This window comes from Megalopta genalis, chromosome 6 (genome assembly GCF_051020955.1).
Source record: "Megalopta genalis isolate 19385.01 chromosome 6, iyMegGena1_principal, whole genome shotgun sequence".
NCBI classification, from domain to species: domain Eukaryota; kingdom Metazoa; phylum Arthropoda; class Insecta; order Hymenoptera; family Halictidae; genus Megalopta; species Megalopta genalis.
The window spans coordinates 763,284-782,370 of NC_135018.1; positions in this window are offsets into that span (position 1 = coordinate 763,284).

Genomic DNA, 19,087 nt, shown 5'->3' on the forward strand with positions numbered 1-19,087 from the left:
CCCTCGATCGTCTCGAGATTATTTATAATTCTTTGCTCGTTGAACAGAAAATTGTGCATCGGTAGCTACCGGACTGCGGATTGTATGCATTCGCAGCACTTTGGTCTTCCAATTATCGTGCAAGCCGCGCGTCAATTAGCAAGAATTTACTGTAATTTTCTCGAAGAACGGGGAAAAAACGCACGGCGCGAAAAGCTCGACAAACACGAAAACACAAAATCGGAAACCCGTTTAGTTTCGTGCCCGGCCGAGCAATAAAGTATAACGGTATAAACACAGAAATTATGTAATACCAGGCGGGGTCGGTCGGAACAAATGGCGCGGCTCTGTAGTACAGGAATCGGTATAAAACTAGTTGCAGTATAAGCTCGAACATAAATACGCTTACGCGGGGTAGGTGCCGACTGATTATAAAGGTTTGATATTGCTCCTCGGGCATTTGCGGTGAAGTAATGCAAGCCGCCGCGCAAGACGTACGAGCCCGTGCACGAGAAAGGGAGGGCGCGGGTGGAAGCGAGACAGAACCGCCCGGGAATAACAGGGGAAAAAAGAAAGGAGCACGACCAGGTGAGGCGGACAACCGGTGGTAATGGAGCCGAGAGCCGACTGTAAATAATGCGGCTTATTGTTAAATCGCCGCGGTCCCAGCATCATTAACTCTATCGCAGATCTCCGTGGCGCAGCGGGTGTCGCGGTAACTCTTACCTCGAGTGGGTATGCGTGTTGCGAGTACAATGCCGGCTAATGATGCTTCGACGCCGGTATGTGGAGCGAGCCAGCCTGCACAGAAGGGGTTGGATGGAACCGCAAAAAGAGACCGAGCCACCACGGACGAAGACGGATGACGCGCCGAATCAAACGGATCGACGAACCACACGAGAAAACCGAGCAAGACAACGTGTCGCGGGTAACACCACGGCAAAACACGGAAGGTCGACGGTTCGGCCGAGCAAGCTGTCTCGATATTAACCCCCATACTTCGGGTATATTTTTCGACTCGAAGGCAGGCTCCGACTAGAAGGTACGGCAATGTCTCCCGGAAATGCCGAAATTCGGGTTGCTGTGAATTTCCCTCTGCTAGTCCCTGCGCCTATGTCCGGAGGACGACGCAAAATGGCCTGCTTGGATGTGAGTTGGTGTATTAATTTCAACTTAATAACATTGTCAAAGGAAGAAAGAGGATTATATTTGGCTCATGTGGTTTGCAATTGATGCAAACAATTTTTTATTTTGAAGCATCAGCAGTCTGCTCTAAAGAACTAATTAAACCAGATGGAAGTATGGCGTTTATTGATACGCATTCCTTCGATATAGTATAAAAATTGTACTGATAAAAAAGAAAATCAGAGACCAGTCGTTTTGACTGGTTTGGTAGTTCCAGTGTTAATACACTTGCTTTTACTTAATTGAACTTGGGCCTCTTCATTATTAGCTGTCTGTAATCTTCCTAGATGTGGTAGGTGAAAATAAGAGAAATATCACGTGCATTTTAATATGATACACGCGATCTCGAATTACAGGCATTCGAATAATATGTTAGAGCGAGCCACTTCGGTATAGTTATTTGCAAAGCCTAATATCTACGAAAGCAAGTACAAAGGAACGTGTCGTAACAGCTGTCTGAACGCGAGAGCGAATTTAAGCGGATTTTACGTGACACAACACGAGATCGAACGAGGCTGGGATATTGTATGGATACACGATACCGTGTGCATCGAGCACGGTATAGTCGCGCAGGTCACGGGTGCAGGAAAGATCGCCGCAGGGGACAACCCTTCATCACCCGTCAATGATGGTTGTCTTCCCCTTTCTCCTTTTGACCACACGTAACGCCATCGTGCACAGTGACTCACGCTGAGAGTGTACCCGCCGCTAATGAACGTCTCAATACTCATGCTGAGAAGCTTCATCTTTCGAGCCACACACCCTGCAAGCATCAGCCTAGTTTAGTACCGTGTAACATGCGACGGTTAATCATTTTTAGACCCTGTCATCGCTCCCATTTCGTCTTGTTCCCGTTACGGCCCCCCCTCGCACCGACGATCATGTTTCAACGATTACCGATAGAGACGATGTACAATATATGTATATTATACGTATATACATATGAGCCGTTTATTTTTAAAGTGGCATAAGTCACTTTGTTTTTAAGTCGATATATTTAAGGGTTTGCGTTTTAACACATTTAAAAATATGGATGCTAACTTTCGAGAAGATTTACTTGTATTTGTTATCTCAGGATACTGTATTGATATATCTATTGATAATACAATATATATTGATATATCTCAGTACAAATAATTTCGTATAAACATTAAAAAATCACCACTTTTCATTACGGTAAAGTGACTTATGCCACTTTCATAATAAACGGCTCACATGTATTCGATACGATGAAACGTACAATCCTGCGCCCATCGGCTTCGTCTTCGTTCTTCCATTTAATGGCCGTTTTATTAACAGTCGGAAAGCGGACGATCGAATGGTGAAGTCGGAAGGCATCATCGCGTTCGACCCGAGCTAAATTAGCGTAACTCGGACATTGTGGAATCAAATGTAAAAGGTTTTTTTGTCCGAGAGATCGCCGGGCACCGTTCGCGAACCGTTAATCCTTTGCTCCCGAGGTTGCTTCAACTGTAAAACAAAAGTAATTGTACCATCTTACGGTATTTCCATTCTACAGTAATTTCACCGTAATCGACGCTCAGTTTGGAAACGAAAATGGACAATTTGGAAAGACGAGATACGATTATTCGAGCCTCGCGGCTCGTTTTTATAGCAATCGATTTGTCAACAACTGTAAAAACGAGACGCCAGGCTCGAATAACCGTATCTCCTCTTCGGAAATTGTACATTTTTCTGCGCAATCTGAGCGCGAATTAGGGAGAAATCACTGTACATGGCTTTTTATTCGTATGAAATTGTGATTCGTGGCTCGCGCGTACGATTCTTGATATATAAATAAATTTGATAATGTGCAAATTATTTTGGAACGCGATATAGCAATTTTTCTTTTGTTAAGTTTCTATTACCCGCGAATTGTTGAGAATATTAAACTTTGCAGGTCCGTAGAATTTCTTTAGCAGCGTTTATTATTTTTCAGCGAGTCGTAAGTTTCGTAAATTGTCGATCTAAGGACGCTTTTACGCAGCTTTTTCGGTATTTCAAAAGCTATTTCGCTGCAGAGCAAGGGAAATAAGATTCGAAAGGGAAATAAGATCGCGTTCGGAGCTATAATATCGGTCCATGAATAATTTATAACTAGAAGCTGCCGATAGACGTATCTTTAACATCATGTAAGAACAAGAAAGGCGTTAGAAGTATTGTTTTTATAAGTTTAACCATCCACCGTGCGTCTCGAGGGTGCGTTTCTATTGCGATTCCACGTCTAACGGTGTACGTGGCGTTTATTGGCCACGTTTGTTACAATAGCCCCTTCGAGGATTGAAAGTTTTTCGATTTCGCTCGTACATACCATCATACGCGATATTGCTTCTCGGTACGGTACGTTACCGTTGGAAACGTGTGTATACGCTGAATCTTTCGAGGACGAGTCAACTCTGAAACAGATTCGGAGAAAAAAACAAGCTCTCGAACTTCGCCTCTCGCAAAATTAAGTTTTTACGAAAAAAAGTCAAGGTTATGTCAAGGTTATGTCAAGAGATTAACGGGTTTCGTATTTAAATGTTTGAAAATTGAAAATGTTTTCTTTATGCGACTCCATTTTTATTGGAGTCATTTATCATTCGCTTCGGTTTCTATTCATTTTAACGACAAAATAAAACTTAATAAAACTTAAAATTAGTAATAGCTTTGCTGTACTGCAGATTCTACCGTGTCACTTGTCTTTTGACAAAATTGTAGGGTCGACTGTGACAAGAAAATTTAATGAATATTATATATTATAATATTATATATAATATTATATATTATAATATTATATATAATATATATTATTATATATTACTATAGTATCATATATTATTATATATTATTACAATATTATATATTATTATCTATTATCTATTATCTATATTATACATATTGTATAAATAAATGTGTTGGTGTAAAAAAGGCTTGACCAGATGCAAGGAGAGATCGCTATTGCAACGCGGAACAGTGACGGAGAGGGAGACCGAGCGAAGGCTATAAATATATATAATCGTGGAACATCCGTTTTGTATAACAACGGCGGACCTACGGGGAGGATAATTAATTTTCGTTAGACAAGTCTTGACACTAGGTAAAAGGCAATATGTATTGAACGCATCTCCCGCAACGACGACGACGGCACGTTGGAATCCGGCACAGCTGGAAAGACGAATGGATTTATATAGTGCGTATATTATGAGTTATCTCCAAGGAAGAAACAAATATTTATGTTTCATTGCGCATAAGTCAGCCTCCACCATAAATAACGTTGTTTCATTTTGTCTGCTCGTTTATCCGGTCTTTTTTCTTCTCTGTCGAAGAAACGAGACAAAAGAATGATTCTCTGCTGCAGAATAACGGATCGAGTATTGTTTAGCGCACAACTTGTTGCACAACGTATTTATTCGAACATGGAACGAATCGTTGCGACGAGATACAACAATAATAATACGTAACATTATTATAAATCGTGTATATAACAATAATAATATGTATATAATAAATAAATAAATAAATAAATAATAATAAATACAATATATATAACAACAATAATATGTAACATTATTATAAATCGTGTACGATAAATAATATAGTGTATAATAAAATAAGTGTACGATATAGTACAACGAATAGTATATAATATTGTAAATACATGTTCTAATAATATTAGTACTATTTTGGTGAAATGCTGTCAAATTATGAAAGAATTAGGAGCTTCTGAGCTGCCAGAGATTTGGAACACGAGAATAAAACTGGTTTGCCAAGCAGGCGTAGCGAAATGACAGATTCTAGTAAATCTTCGTAACATTGTGAGCAATCTGGTACGGTGATGTTAAATAAACAATGAAAAATTCTATTCAACGTGACACGATCTTAGTCTCGGCTACCGAAATAAAACGAACGACATTGAAGATTTTCATTCCTCCGTAACTCACAGTTTCATAACCGCTGAAATACGTTTTGAAATAATTCCAGATGCCAGTGTCTACGATTTCTGTAATCCGCAGTGTCACACACGAATACGACAATTTGTACTTTCCTTGTTCAGCGCATTACACGAATGCAACAATCAATCAAGACCGCAATGTATACATCGTACAAGCCGACGATCGAGTTATTAGACTGGAAACATTTGTCTTTGCGGGAAATGATGGAAAATCTGTATTCGTGACCCCGGATCGATGTAGGAATAAATCGCGTTGGAAATTTGAAGGTGGAAAGAACACTTGCGAAAGTAACTTTTAAAGGAAAAGTCAAAGATTTAGAAAGCTCGGTCAACATCTGGCGTTGCGACGAGGATATTGAAACCATCTGTGAATGGCTGACCGTCTTCGATCAAAATCTTGTTATTTAATAAAAAGCGGTGCGCACCAAAATGTATTTTCTCTCGTAATGATTAATCGTAAGAAATGGTATATCAAATAATCGATAGAAACGACGCGGGAAATGTTATAATAATTGAGAAAATATAATAAAATAGAATAAATATTAAAATAATTATTTCCAGGGTATCTTAACAAAATACTGTTTCAATTAATACCTGTCTTTATCGCAATGCAAATAATTATTTTCAATGCATGTACTTATATCTCTACGAAGTCGAATAAATCTTGAGATATTATTTCGCGCATTATTATTATTATATTATATTGTTATATCATTATATTATTATATTATTATATTATTTTCATAAACTATTACCAATAGTTTTGCAAATATTTTAACCTAGATCTGGTCATATTTAGAGTAGCCTAGCACTGCAGGACATCTGAAGTATGAATATTCACCAATTACAAGTAACCAGAGTTAGAGAACGTTATCTTTTATTCCATAATTTAATAGAATCGTCAATTTGGATGGCATCGGTCACGGGATAAAGCAAAATCAGCCGATTCCGTCTTCTCCGATCGTTGCAGAGAATTGGGTCTGTCGTGTTACAAAACCCTGCGAACGGGAAGCTTGTTCGATCCCGTTAAGCGAGGAAATAATAACGATTAAAAAGTACACAGCGTTCGTGGCAGGCCTTGCGGATCGTTGGCCAACCCCCGTACAAAGTATAACAAAGTTTTGCAACGTAACAGTCATGGAATCCCGGCGTGGGCGTGGCGCGTTATTAATATTTCGCCCGGAAAACGTCCGCTCAGTCGTTCCAAGAAATTAAACGGATGGCATCATTTGGCAAAAGTTGCACCGTTATGTTTGGCCAGCGTGTGCAAGGTAGTCTGGTGATATTACGCCGACCTATCCGTGCTCTTTCTCCGTTCCACCACCAACTGGCGCCCCCTTTTCGCCAGACGATGTTCTCCGCACACTCCAACACCCTCGAAGAAAAGTGCTTCCACTCCATGTTAGAAAAAGAAAAGGCGAAAGTGCGGGGACCGTGGACGATGTAAAGAGGACACGAAGAGAAAGAGCAACCACAATTTCCCCGCACAATCATGTCTCTCTGCGGACGCGGCGGGGACACGAGGGGGGGAGGTGGGGACCCAGACGTTACGGCGAGGGGGGAACGGAGAGGGAGAAGTTTTTGCGACGGTCAAAGCTGACCGCAGCGCTGGACACAGCAATACCGAGTTCCCAGTTTGGCATTTTACGAAGCCATTCGAACAAGATGGTGCGTGATAATGGCGCCTTATAGGGGAAAAGCAATTTCTGTCTGCAGATCCGTGCTGTACCCGGCTCGCCTCGAGCTCCGTGCTCGATGTACGTTACGACGTGCCGCAGATACGTCGATTCTCACCTCTTAACGGAACGTCTAATATTCCAGCCAGTTGGTCTTTCTCGAATTTTGCGGGCCAGATACCGATTAGCGGCTCTCGATATTTTCACGGAATTTTCTCATGTACACGCGGACCGTTACGCGCCGCCCCGGCGCTCGTTTCGCTTCCGAAAACTCGTTCGGCGGCTTTTAATTTTTATTACAGCGAACGCTTCTCCTGGTTTTTCATCGACGGACTGCGGATCCCGGCGGGTTTCCGGCAAAATTTGGTTTAAAACGCGCGCAAACCTCGACGCTATTTTTACCGTCGAAAGACGACCTTTAAATAATTTCCATTAAAACGCTATTTTTGCCAAAGGGGTTGAAGCGCATCTTTTAATAATTTTTCATAGAAATTTTTTCCCGTCTTCTTTTTCCCTGTTTTCCGTGCACGGATATTACGAAATGTCCGTAAAAATAGGGTGAAAGCAGTTTAAAACGCGATTGTATTTGTTTTAATCTATTAGGCTGATTAAGGGAAGAATGAACGAATTTGTTTTCTGGCATAATTAACTTTATAATTATCGAATAGGACGTATTAAAGTTTTCTATTGAAAAATGAACAAAATAGAGTATGATAAAAATGATTACGCCCGAGAACAAACCTGTATTTAATCTCCGAAGTTATAATTACAGAAACGTGTTCTGAATAAATTGTGTAAGATTTTAATACGAACCGATATACGGAGTATTAAAATTGATCTCTCTGCTTCCTTTAAAAAGAGCTCCGGAATATCGTTCTTCTTATTTATAGTGCGCACGATTTAAGCTAAAATTACATCTTTTTAGGAAATAATTTATTTAGTGATTGCGCGAGCTCGGGAGGAAGTTGCACAATTTCGCGAATCGCGCGAAATCGCTTTGTGGATGCGGCTCGTTCGAGAAAACATAAAAGATCGCGGATTCCGAGGATGCTGTCTAAAAACGACCGAAACGTCGGATTCGTCGGTGGAAACTCAATTAACGTCGGTGTCGCCGAAACCGTCTCCGAGCAGCGACGAAACATAAAATAAGTCTGACATTCTTGAACGGGGAAGAAAGGGCAACGAAGGCTTTTAGCGTGAGTCTAGTTTACGAGTGTCGGCTACGAGCATTTGTTACGTGACAGCTCTCGGCCGTCGTCGCATGGAAAGAGCAATGCGTAATATTTCTCCTGCAGTCGACGGAACGACGCCTACGTTTCGGCTCCAGCCATAAATCCGCCATTTATATCGTGCGGATGATGTGTTTATCTTTTATCGACGATATAAATATTCAGATCCCGCGGACGGAGCTTGCATCATCGACGTTGAAACTAATAGAAGGCTTCCGTTCGCGCAGGAGCGCTCGGAAGGCGAGGGGTAAATTCGCTCGAAAAACTGTAAGACGCGCTCCGCCGCGGGAATAAATCTCGCCGTGAAACGAAATAAATGTCTCTCGATCGCGTATCCGTGTAATCCTTTTACATAATTTATGAGAATCCACGACGAGGATAAACCTGATCTTTACACACTTCTGAGGCACGAACGGCGGCGCTGATTTATCGTTTCCATCAACCGACCCGTATAAAATTAGACGGGTCTCATAACGCCTGTGTTATGGCAGAGACATAAAATTCAGCGGATCTACGAATTTATCAATCGACAAATATACGCGATTATCCGACGACGACGGCGAAAGTATCAATTGGACGTGGTAATCCGCGGTCGATAATACAATTACAATCTGTAAACCGTATCTATAATCTGCGCGCGAGAAAAAAGAAACTGCTTTAACATGGCATCGTCTAACCTAATCGACGACATTTGGCTGCGCAACGATTTTTATTCATGGAACCGCCGATCGTAACAACGCAAAATTTGGCAGCCGCTTTCGAGAGAGCCCGCTAAAGGGTTAAAATATTCGCGCAGAGAAACGAACCCAGCCGAGAAGCGATCCAAAGTTAGCCTAGGGTTAGCCTTGACCCGGTCTATATCGAGTCTGTGCTCAGCCTAGACCCAGAACCTAAAACATCAAATTTATAGGTTCTGCGGTTTCCGGGCGTATTTGCTGCATCGCATGTGTGCGGGTTTACTTATCAGCTTGATGCACGTGCATTCACCGACGAGTGTATGCATTCACGAAACCTTTCGTATTTACTGGGACGCGTCTACGGACACGTTGCAGCCGTGTGCGCGCATCCGTGTGCGTCTGTGAGCATCTGAACGTATCTGTATGCATCTGTGTGTAACCGAGCGTATCTGTGCTCGCGCGCGCGCGCGCGCGCGTGTATATCGTGCGGGGGAAGCGAAAGCAACGACCGTAGAAAGATTTTCGACATAGCCGGACAAATCGGTGGAGCTGAGTAGGTAACACCGTTGGTTGGCCACGAGCACGTGACCAACCACTTCATATCCGATCGTATAAAGCGGGACGCGGACGTACCCTCCGCCGGTCCTCGCCGCTATATAAGGTCCCTCACGAAAACTTTGCCCGACCTCCCCAGCGAGTTGCCTCCACACGTTTATAACCTTTTCCACTCTGCGCGATATGTCTCGGAGCCTCCTCCGGCCGGCTCTCCGATCTCTACGACTCGCGGCCGGGTTCGACGAATGGGACGAAGAAGGTGGCGGCCCCGGCGGAGGGGCGAAGATAGAGGCCGGGAGGGGCGCAGGGTGGCCGAAGGGTGGGAAGGCTACCAGATATAAATTTCCTGATATTCGACCGTTCGTGTCGTTTGAAATGGGGCAGTTTTCTCGGGACCTAATGGTTATTGCCTTTCTCGGTGGACATATTGCGTTCCATCCAGTGCAATGTGTGCGGCCGATATATCAGAGCTCTTCGCTCTCTTGGGTCGAGCTCTCTCGGATAAGGGTGGCTGTTCGCCGGGGAGTGGCGGAGGGGCCGGGGGGAGTGGACACGGAGAGAGAAAGAGAGACAGAGAGCGAGAGAGAGAGAGAGAGAGAGAGAGAGACGCTGGAGGAAGGAAGAAACCGGTGGACAGAGAGGAATAGATCCGGCGATACGGCGAAAGAGGGGAGCGGGGAGTACCGAGGAGGAGAGAGGAGGAGAGCGGCGGAGAGCGGCGGAGAGCGGAGGAGAGAGAGAAGCGAAGAGGAGAGAGGAGGAGAGAAGAGAGGAGGAGAGAGAGGAGGAGAGATGTCGACCGCGCAGTTACCGGAAACCCCTCCGCAACGGAGCAGCAGTCCGCTTGGTGGTCGTGCCCTGCCAGACTGCAGACGGGAAGTGGCCGAGGTGTGGCCGCGGAGTTGAATTATTACAAGCTGCCCCGACATTCATACAGGATGCATGCCCCAGCCCGTGCCCGTAAATCTTCACCGCTACGTCAGTCCTTGACTTTGCACGCCGCCTGCCGCCGGCTGATGTTATTATCGTTGGCTTAAGCGCGAATTGAATAACGCGCCTCGCGTTCGCCTCCTCGCATTGACGAGGGGTTAAGTGATTTTCACCCCATTACTCCAGCTACGATGCCTTATCCCGCGGACAGAAATCGCGCCGCGATAGTCGGGATAGTCCTCGACCGTTATCCAGCAATCCTGCAACATCTACACCGGTAAATGGATCGCGCGGTGGGTCTCGAAACGTTCGATCTATCGCAACTTTTACCGTCTCTCGATGATCTCGACCAGGCAAAAATTTAACCTAACCACGGAACGCTTTTCAGAGTGCAGAAGATAATCGTTGATTTTATTGCTTCATAAAAATGTTGTTGAATATTTTTATCGCTGTTCGACGGGTCGATGTTTCTTGATACAGTAATGTCTCCCTAATTGACGCTCGGATTGTCCACGAAGATGGACAATTTGGGAAGAGGAGATACGATTGTTCGAGCCTTGCGGTTTATTTTTAGACTTATTATTATTAAAAAACGAGCCGCAAGGCTCGAATAATCGCGTCCCCTCTTCCCAAATTACCTATTTTAGTGCACAATTTAGGCGACAATTAGGGAAACATTACCGTATAACCGAACGAACTTCGAAATATTTATTTAATATGAATCGAAATTAATACGAATGAGATGGTAAAGCTGGAACGTGTGTCTATTATGGTACGTTGAAACACTGATATTAGAACAAACATTTTCTTTACAATCGCATGACAGTATTTGCGCGAGCAAATCTATAGAGAACAATGTTCAAAAATATGCTCTACATTCTATCGTATCGTTTGTACTTATCGTTTCACGACGGCGGTGTTTCATAATAGGTACTTTTACTTCAAATCCTTGATTTTCTAATGTACCAAACTTTCGGGACAGTAACACTATTTATTCGAACTTATTTAGAAACGTGTTACTATACAAGTATACTGAAGTCGACTGTCGTCGCTTTTTGCAACGGTTTCGTGACGATTCTCTTTTTTTCAAACTACAGTAAATTCTTCAGCTTGTAAACACAAATGAACAATTCGGGAACAACATGATTATTCGTGTCTTCGCGACTCGTTTTTACAGTTACCGATCGTCAAGAATTATAAAAACTGAAACGTAGAAAGTTTCGGAGAAATGAAACGAATAAAAATATCGGAGACAATTAGGGAGAATTTTTACCGCGCTTCTCAAGGGTTGTGCACTGTTCAACGTCTCGTTGCAAACAATGCGTACGAATATCTATCTAAATGCACGTGCACGTGTGCGCGTACACCTCTATGTCCATTATTTATTTGCCGAGCTGTTAACCGTTTTGTATGCAACTACGGAGAAACTGCCGCCTTGACTACTTTTAATCAGTATTATCGATTATCGAAGCCGATAGCGGCACCAAGTAATAACAGTAACTCAACCGTGCTGTCGTTATCCGTGGCTTAAGCAGGAATTGTATATCGTACAGTTAGGTTACACCGACGAGGGGTTCAGTGATTTTCACCCCATTAACTAGAACGTGTTACTCAACCCAGCAGACGGATCCCGGTAACTATCTAGCCCCTCCCCCCCTACCTCCCCCTCCTAACGCTACACCGTAATATTATCAAGACGTCGCGCGTTTCCTTGATTTAATTGCGGCACTGAATTTTTCATACAAAAGCCGCCTCCGGATTATCCAGTTATGCCTGTGGAAACATGTTCCGCAAATAGACGCGAGCGAAAAATGTTGTTGCGAATGTAAGTGCATCGGAGGTTTACGAGGAAGTTGTAGAAAAATGAGAAATTATAATCGACTGGTTCTTCGCGACGCGACGCAGATATTATGGTGCTAAATTTTCGATTTTTTTTCCAGTCCGGTAAACAAGGATTAACACGTGTTACAAATTAATGCGTTTCGCGAAATTAATGCGTTTCTTCGACGCGCGATCGACAAATTAATGAACGTTATTGCTTGTCGTAAATGCAATCTTTATCGGCACGATATTCTTTTCCTATTCTCGATGTTCGGTGTTCGTACACCTTTTAAAACGCTATAACTATTTTGAAACTGGACCAAGCGACTCGAATTTTTTTTTCTTCTAGAAGCGAAAGGCATTTTTTAAATGTTTATTATATAGGTTTTTCTTATAGCCAGATTCTTATTTAGTTTCTCGTCATCCCAAGTAATAGCAAAATTAAAAGAAAGGCATTTTAGTCATCGTCCGGCAGACCAGTTCCTCTTCTAAAAATAAATTCGAGCGATTTAGTCGAGTTTTAAAAAAGTTATTATATATTGCACGCCACTGTGCGTGTTCTCTTGTGTAATAAAGACAATTGCGCGCGCTGACTAAACGCGGTTCATCCGACATCTCTAATTCGTGTTTCGACAATGTCGACTAAACTTACGAATTATGATACAAATCCCAGTTGACGTGCGGCAAATTAAATGGGTTCTACCATTAACACTTCGCCGGGGTCTAATGAAATATTTATGAAACGGTATTGAAACGTACGACATGTTCACCCGGCAATCTTGGATGTTTTACACGCGGCGTAATGCAGAATGTGGAATGCGAACATTTATTAATCGCGCTATTAATACTTCGAAAGTCTGAAATTCTTATTCGAATGTGTCGAGCGCGCGTTGAGCGGAATTATTCGTCCGGGCAATTTACCTTGCATTAGTCGTTCTAGTCCGTGGCGTCTGAAAAATCGTCAACTATCATAATGTTCGGCCCCGCAGCAAATAAATAACAAGGTGACTGCGCGACAGGCAATTAAATACGTCGACTAGTTCTAATCAATTGCGTGAAATTATTGCCAACCTTAATGATACAGGCTCGCAACCGCATGCGTTTGGCAACCGTACCCATTTCTATAAATCACTCTCGTACGTTTGTTTGCGTAAATCAAGCAACAGTCTTCTCTTGTTCCGCCCGACATCTCGTGACACGTCAAAAGTAACAAACTATGAACGCTTGTGCACAGTTTAATTCTTGCAAGACAAATTCAAGTTGGAAAACGGTTTTCCTCGCCGGCCACGAAATTTCGCAACCGCAAAAATGTCGGTTTCATTCATGAAATGTACATTTGATAACGTCACGATTCTAAGACCACGCAAAAATGTTCAGTTTGTATACAGAAGGGTTGATACAATAATGAGCGAAACGGAAAAACTTTTGAAACAAGGAAGACAGCAAATTATTGTTATAATTTCGTTTCAATTTTACGTTAAATTTTTCTGTATATTTCTGTACGATTATTTAATTTTATCTCTGTTCAATTATTTTCTGTATAATTATTCTATATAATTAGTTTTCTTCTATGTTTCTCTTTTTTAGCGAATAGAAATTCCTTTCTTTTTTTAAATATCATTTCTCGATGCAATCTCAAATATGGCATACTTCATTCGTTACTATATGAAAAAACCTGAGAATGTTTGAGTGGCTGAGATCGTCCATAAATTCATAATCGCCTAATTTTCTGTTTATACCGTTAACAAGTATCTAGCAAAATCGCGGCGCGATATTGAAAATATGACAAGCTTTTTGCTGAACGCGGGGGCCAGATTGTTTGAAGGTACTCATATGCGGCGCGAATGAAAAAACGATCCCGAGGGAAAGTATCAAGGGACGGTAGTATCGGGTTAGGCAGATTCCAGCAATCCAGTAGGAAATACCATACAATTTCGAGTTCTACCATGGAATAGGACTGAAGCGTCGAATCGGGATGCCGAGCACGTATCGACAACCTGGTCACCAACACGCTCAATGGCAATCCCAAATAAAAAGAAAGGAGAAAGACATTGCATTCTCCGTAACCACGACCTGCCGCCGCCTCTACATTTCTTCTCCTTCTGCCTGGTACCGGTACGAGTGCTTTTACAACGGTCAGCGCTCTCTGATGCTTGAACAAATCTAACCGACAACTCCTCGCATGCAGTCCAATTTAACTAAATCCTTTCCGCTTTTCCTCCGCAACGGTGAAGAGAGAGAGAGAGAGAGAGAGAGAGAGAGAGAGAGAGAGAGAGGGAAAGAGAGATGGAGAGAGAAGACCGTTCGTGTGCAAGAGGGCGAGCAAGAGAGGACGTGCGAAAGGGAAGTGTGCAGGACAGGAAAGGACAGGGAGGGAGAAGCCATACGTGAAGATAAGATTGGAAAAGTTGTATGAGGGGCAACTTTAACAGCTATATAACCATTACGGTGCCGATAAAGTGGAATCTAGTGTCTTAACGGTCTGGAACGAAATTCCGGATATAGCATCGTATATTCCAATAGAGTTAAACACGACGTTCAGATACTCGTTTCCGACTCGCCGCCGTGAAGAGTGTACACGCCGCTTTATTGTCCAATAGATCTGAAGGATCGCTATTCTCTGCCGGCGGGACTTCTTCGGACACGTTTATGAATCCGTTTGTTGAATTATCCGATTTATCGGGCATCTCTCTTCGCAACGGAACACGGCGACGTTCGACACGCTACTCCATTGGTCACTGGTTTTCGTTAACGACTCGCGAACGAAGCCGCGGATTGCAGTTTTGCCAAAGAAAAAAGTTACTTCGAACGAAATGAGAAATAAAAATGATCTCTAAAAATACAATCCAGAGCTTCGGTTGAACACAGGATTTTTCATAATGCTATCTTTTAATTTCCTGTAAACCTTAAAAAATAAGCTGTGCTTCGCGAGTTTCGGGACACCTCGTTTCGCAGTGTTTTCGGTAAAGTTGCATCGAAACGGTCGAATTCCATTCACCGTTTCCGATGGCGAAGCGTTTAAAACGCGGACGCAAATAACGCGTATTAATCGATAAAGCGTTGTTTCCAACGCGTTTGAAATAAAACATGTTGTTATCGGTTGACGGACCGAACGCAGGCAAAGTTCGCTAATTTCGCATTATAGCGGGTGTTGTTGGCGTAAATATAAAGAACGGTTGTACAGGGTAATACGTGTTTGTGCTGCAGGCTACGTTTGCCATAACTCACCTATGGGACTGACAGCTTGCATAATACCCGCGAAATTGGTTTTATAAGACGACGCCAAGCACTGCTTCACAACAATGCCATAAACGCTCCGGGTAAATTACGACTCAGTGGCGTAACATCGTCGGGAGGAAAGAACATTCACTCGGTTTAAATTTCGTTTAATTGTGTTAAGGATGGTTCGCGTTCGAATAATTGTCAACTAGGAATCATCTTGAATATCTGTTTCCTGAAAATAGACGATCGAATCGAACGATTGTTGTTCTTGGCGAGAGTAATTTCAACTTCGGTCGATAACACAGTATTAAACCGCATTTTGCTTTTTTCGGATTGTTTTTTGCGACACGTTTCATGCAACTATTTCGACTTAAACTTTCGAAAATAACCGCGTCTATTGTTATTCCTTGAAGTTTAATATTTTATGTGCTCATAATTTCACAACGTGGCCGGACAAAATGTGTCGGGAAGAACGCTATAATCGATAGAGAACATTATAATTTGTTGAAATTATATTTCGCAGTCACGTGGATATAAAGTTATTAATAGAACGAATCCGTCTCTGATTTTTTATATGAAATCTATTTAATACTTTTAAGAAACACAAATGAATAATAACTATCGCTGTATTTTACCTATTTACCCATAATTTTGTAACGAACACTTGTAAATAGGAACGACGCGTTAACAAAAATTATAATTAGTTGGAAACGAAAATCTCGTGCGATAAACTGCATGTGCAACGTATTGGCAGTTGTCACTTTTCGTGCAGCGCATTATTGTACGACTTTGGAAGTACTATTGCATTATCATGCATCGTTTATTGTAGAAACGTCTGATATAATATTGCACGCGATACAGGAAATTGAACACCCTTCATGTGGACAGATATCATTTATGCATGTATGAACTTCGCAGCAGCAATATCTGTTATTGATTCTACGTTTAGCATGTGCATTTACGTGTGACCGCTGTTAACATCTCCGAAGGGGCTGCGTTCGAAGAAAAGTGAAAATTTACAATTGAGAAGTATTGTAAAAACAGGAATCTGGTCGAAAGTAAGAGCATTATTTCTTTAATGCAACGCGAATGAAATTTTTCGTATCAACGTACAAAGGAAATTTAACGATCAACAATTAGAATCGAAGGAAATTTCATTGCAACAATAAGAAAATTGGATATCGAACTAATGGAAACCGTATAAGTTTGAAATGAAAGGTTTTATTCGATTAAAAATCAAAGTCTCGGTGGAAAGTGATTTGACGATATTTAAACGACAACAGGGGCTACGTATAAACATTAATTAATTATCCGAAGAGTGTTCCGGATAAAGAAGAAAATTCTCATACGCTTCGCACCGACCTTGTTTCGGTTTCTGTGGATAGTTCTTTCGACAAACCGAGAGCTTTGGTTTACGACTCATCAGCAGATAACATTGTCATGTTTCAGCAGCGAATCAAAGAGGCATGCCAACAAATGCGAACAACACCTGGCAATTTTCGGAGGGAGCCAGCATGCTTGCATTAATTTTAATACGCTCCGCCGAAGTTACACCCGCATGAAATATTCATTTTTACGAATAATTGGTTAAGCAGATCTCGTGAAATCATGTATAAAATAAGAGATAAGAAATAAATATCGATAACGCGTATTTAGTCGACGCTATCGCTCCTCGTATCCGATTTAATTTCTGACAGAACGACGCGTCTAATAATAAATTGGAATCGACGCTCGATAGATCGAGACAGCGACAATTGTTATTTTAAAACTATTATCTCGCTGCGACGGGGCCGTTGTCTATCTTGGATCCGAAGCCGTCGATAAAATAAACAATCGGTGGACGAACAGCTTTGAAGTTTCTCCGACGCGGGACGATTGCAATTCTTATTGACAAACAGGTGTTATAACTCAGAGCAGGTGAAACGACGCGGCGGCCAGCGGTTCACACACAAAGAATTTCATTACTCACTGAGTTATAATCTCTCATATCATTGTTTTATGGCAGCACCATAAACAATTCAGCCGCGCGGCAGTATTCACTTGCGGGGTAAGCAGATCTGAGCCGTGATTTACCGAAAGTCGTAAATTTTTTAACTTACTGCGGATTAGATAGCGCCATCTGAATGTAAATTCATCCCGACAAAACTGTGCCAGCGCGCTACACAGTTACCAACAAAACTTTATTTTCCGGTTATAATGGAGTTTCAGCCTTTTATGCTTCAGATGCTACGCCAGTGAGCATCATTTACATAAGATAAATACTTTTGGACTGCAGCCCTGCTCTATTTAGCCAGCGGCGGCTTAACCTTATTCACATTGTATATTTTACCCGGGTTAAATAAACTCCTGATTTTCCACTTAAAATACGAACGTTCCGAATTTGTTTGCCTACCGAAGGATACATTATTTATTCATCGTCGATTGCAACGAGTATAATAATCGACTGTTTCGCTACAACGAGAATACAATTTTACGGGGAACGATTTCATTCCGATTTCTAGCAAATATACACGTTTTATTGCGAGAAAATTTAACGCTTTTCGACGGTAGCGAAAAATGTATTATTTTTCTTCGTAGAATATCGACGTAATGAAATTGATATCGATAAAGCGAGCATAGCAAATATACCAGATATTTGTTTTCGAGAACAGAACAGGAGACGAATAATTATTTTGCATATATACATTTGTAATAATTATTTGCATATATTTCGTTTCACCGTCATTATTTTGTTTCAAAATATCATATTAATTTATTGCAGTAATTCGTGTTGACATACCAATCGCAGCATCAAGACAAAAGACGATAACGATGCAATCGCAACGGGCTTTTGTCATTAATCCAGGATTTACGAACGATAACATTTTTGTAACTTTCCGCAACATTACGTAAAAGTTCGACTCGCGTAACATTCCGGAAGAAAGTATGTCATCTCTCGTCGAGCAATTTGTTCACCGCAACGATTAATAATCTTTGATAATCTTTTAGAATAAGATATTACAATAATAATATATTTTTTACAGCCGTTGACAATCGGTAACTATAAAAACGAATCGCAAAGCTCGGACTATCGTGTCTTCTTTTCCCAAATTGTCCATTTTTGTGTACGATCTTAGCGTTAATTAGGGAAAACTAATCTTAATTACAGTAATGTCTCTCTAATTGGCGCTTAGATTGTCCACGAAAACGGACAATTTGGGGAGTGGAGATACGATTATTCGAGGCTCGTTTTTATAGTCGTTGGCAATCTATAACTATAAAAACGAACCGCAGGGCTCGAATAATCGCATCCCCTCTCCCCAAATTGTCCATTTTCGTGTACGATCTCAGCGTCAATTAGGGGAAACCACCCCTGTTTACTTCGATTTTGCGAATCGGCTCGAACTAGGGTGTCGAAATAAAGATTCGGCGTCGCGGACAAAAAAAGTGCCATGAAAAAAAACGTCGCCGGTCTGTAACCTTTCAATCTCGGTAGTTCAGCAAACAGTTACAATTGATCCCGTTTCTGGGCTATTTGGTGCGCGCACGATCGTCATAAAGCTCCGAAAAAGCGGGAACGGGACGGGTCGGCGCGCGTTCAAAAACATGTCCACTTTCACGGGACACGAAAACGGGCTCGAAAACTACCCGGAGATCGGTGTACCGCGCAGTAAGTAGCGGCCATGATCCGGGTGTATGCGCACGGCGTTGTAAGTTCGCTTGCAAACGACCGAATTATTCAAATGTTCGCGGTTGCAAGTGGTTCTGCGTTACCGTGACGACGACAACTGGCGCGTTTGCGGAGTCATCCGCGGATAACGCTGCCGCAACTTTCGAGTAGTATCCTGCGACCGACGATAAATTGGCGCCGATATCGCGGCCAATTTCCTGAATATGTTT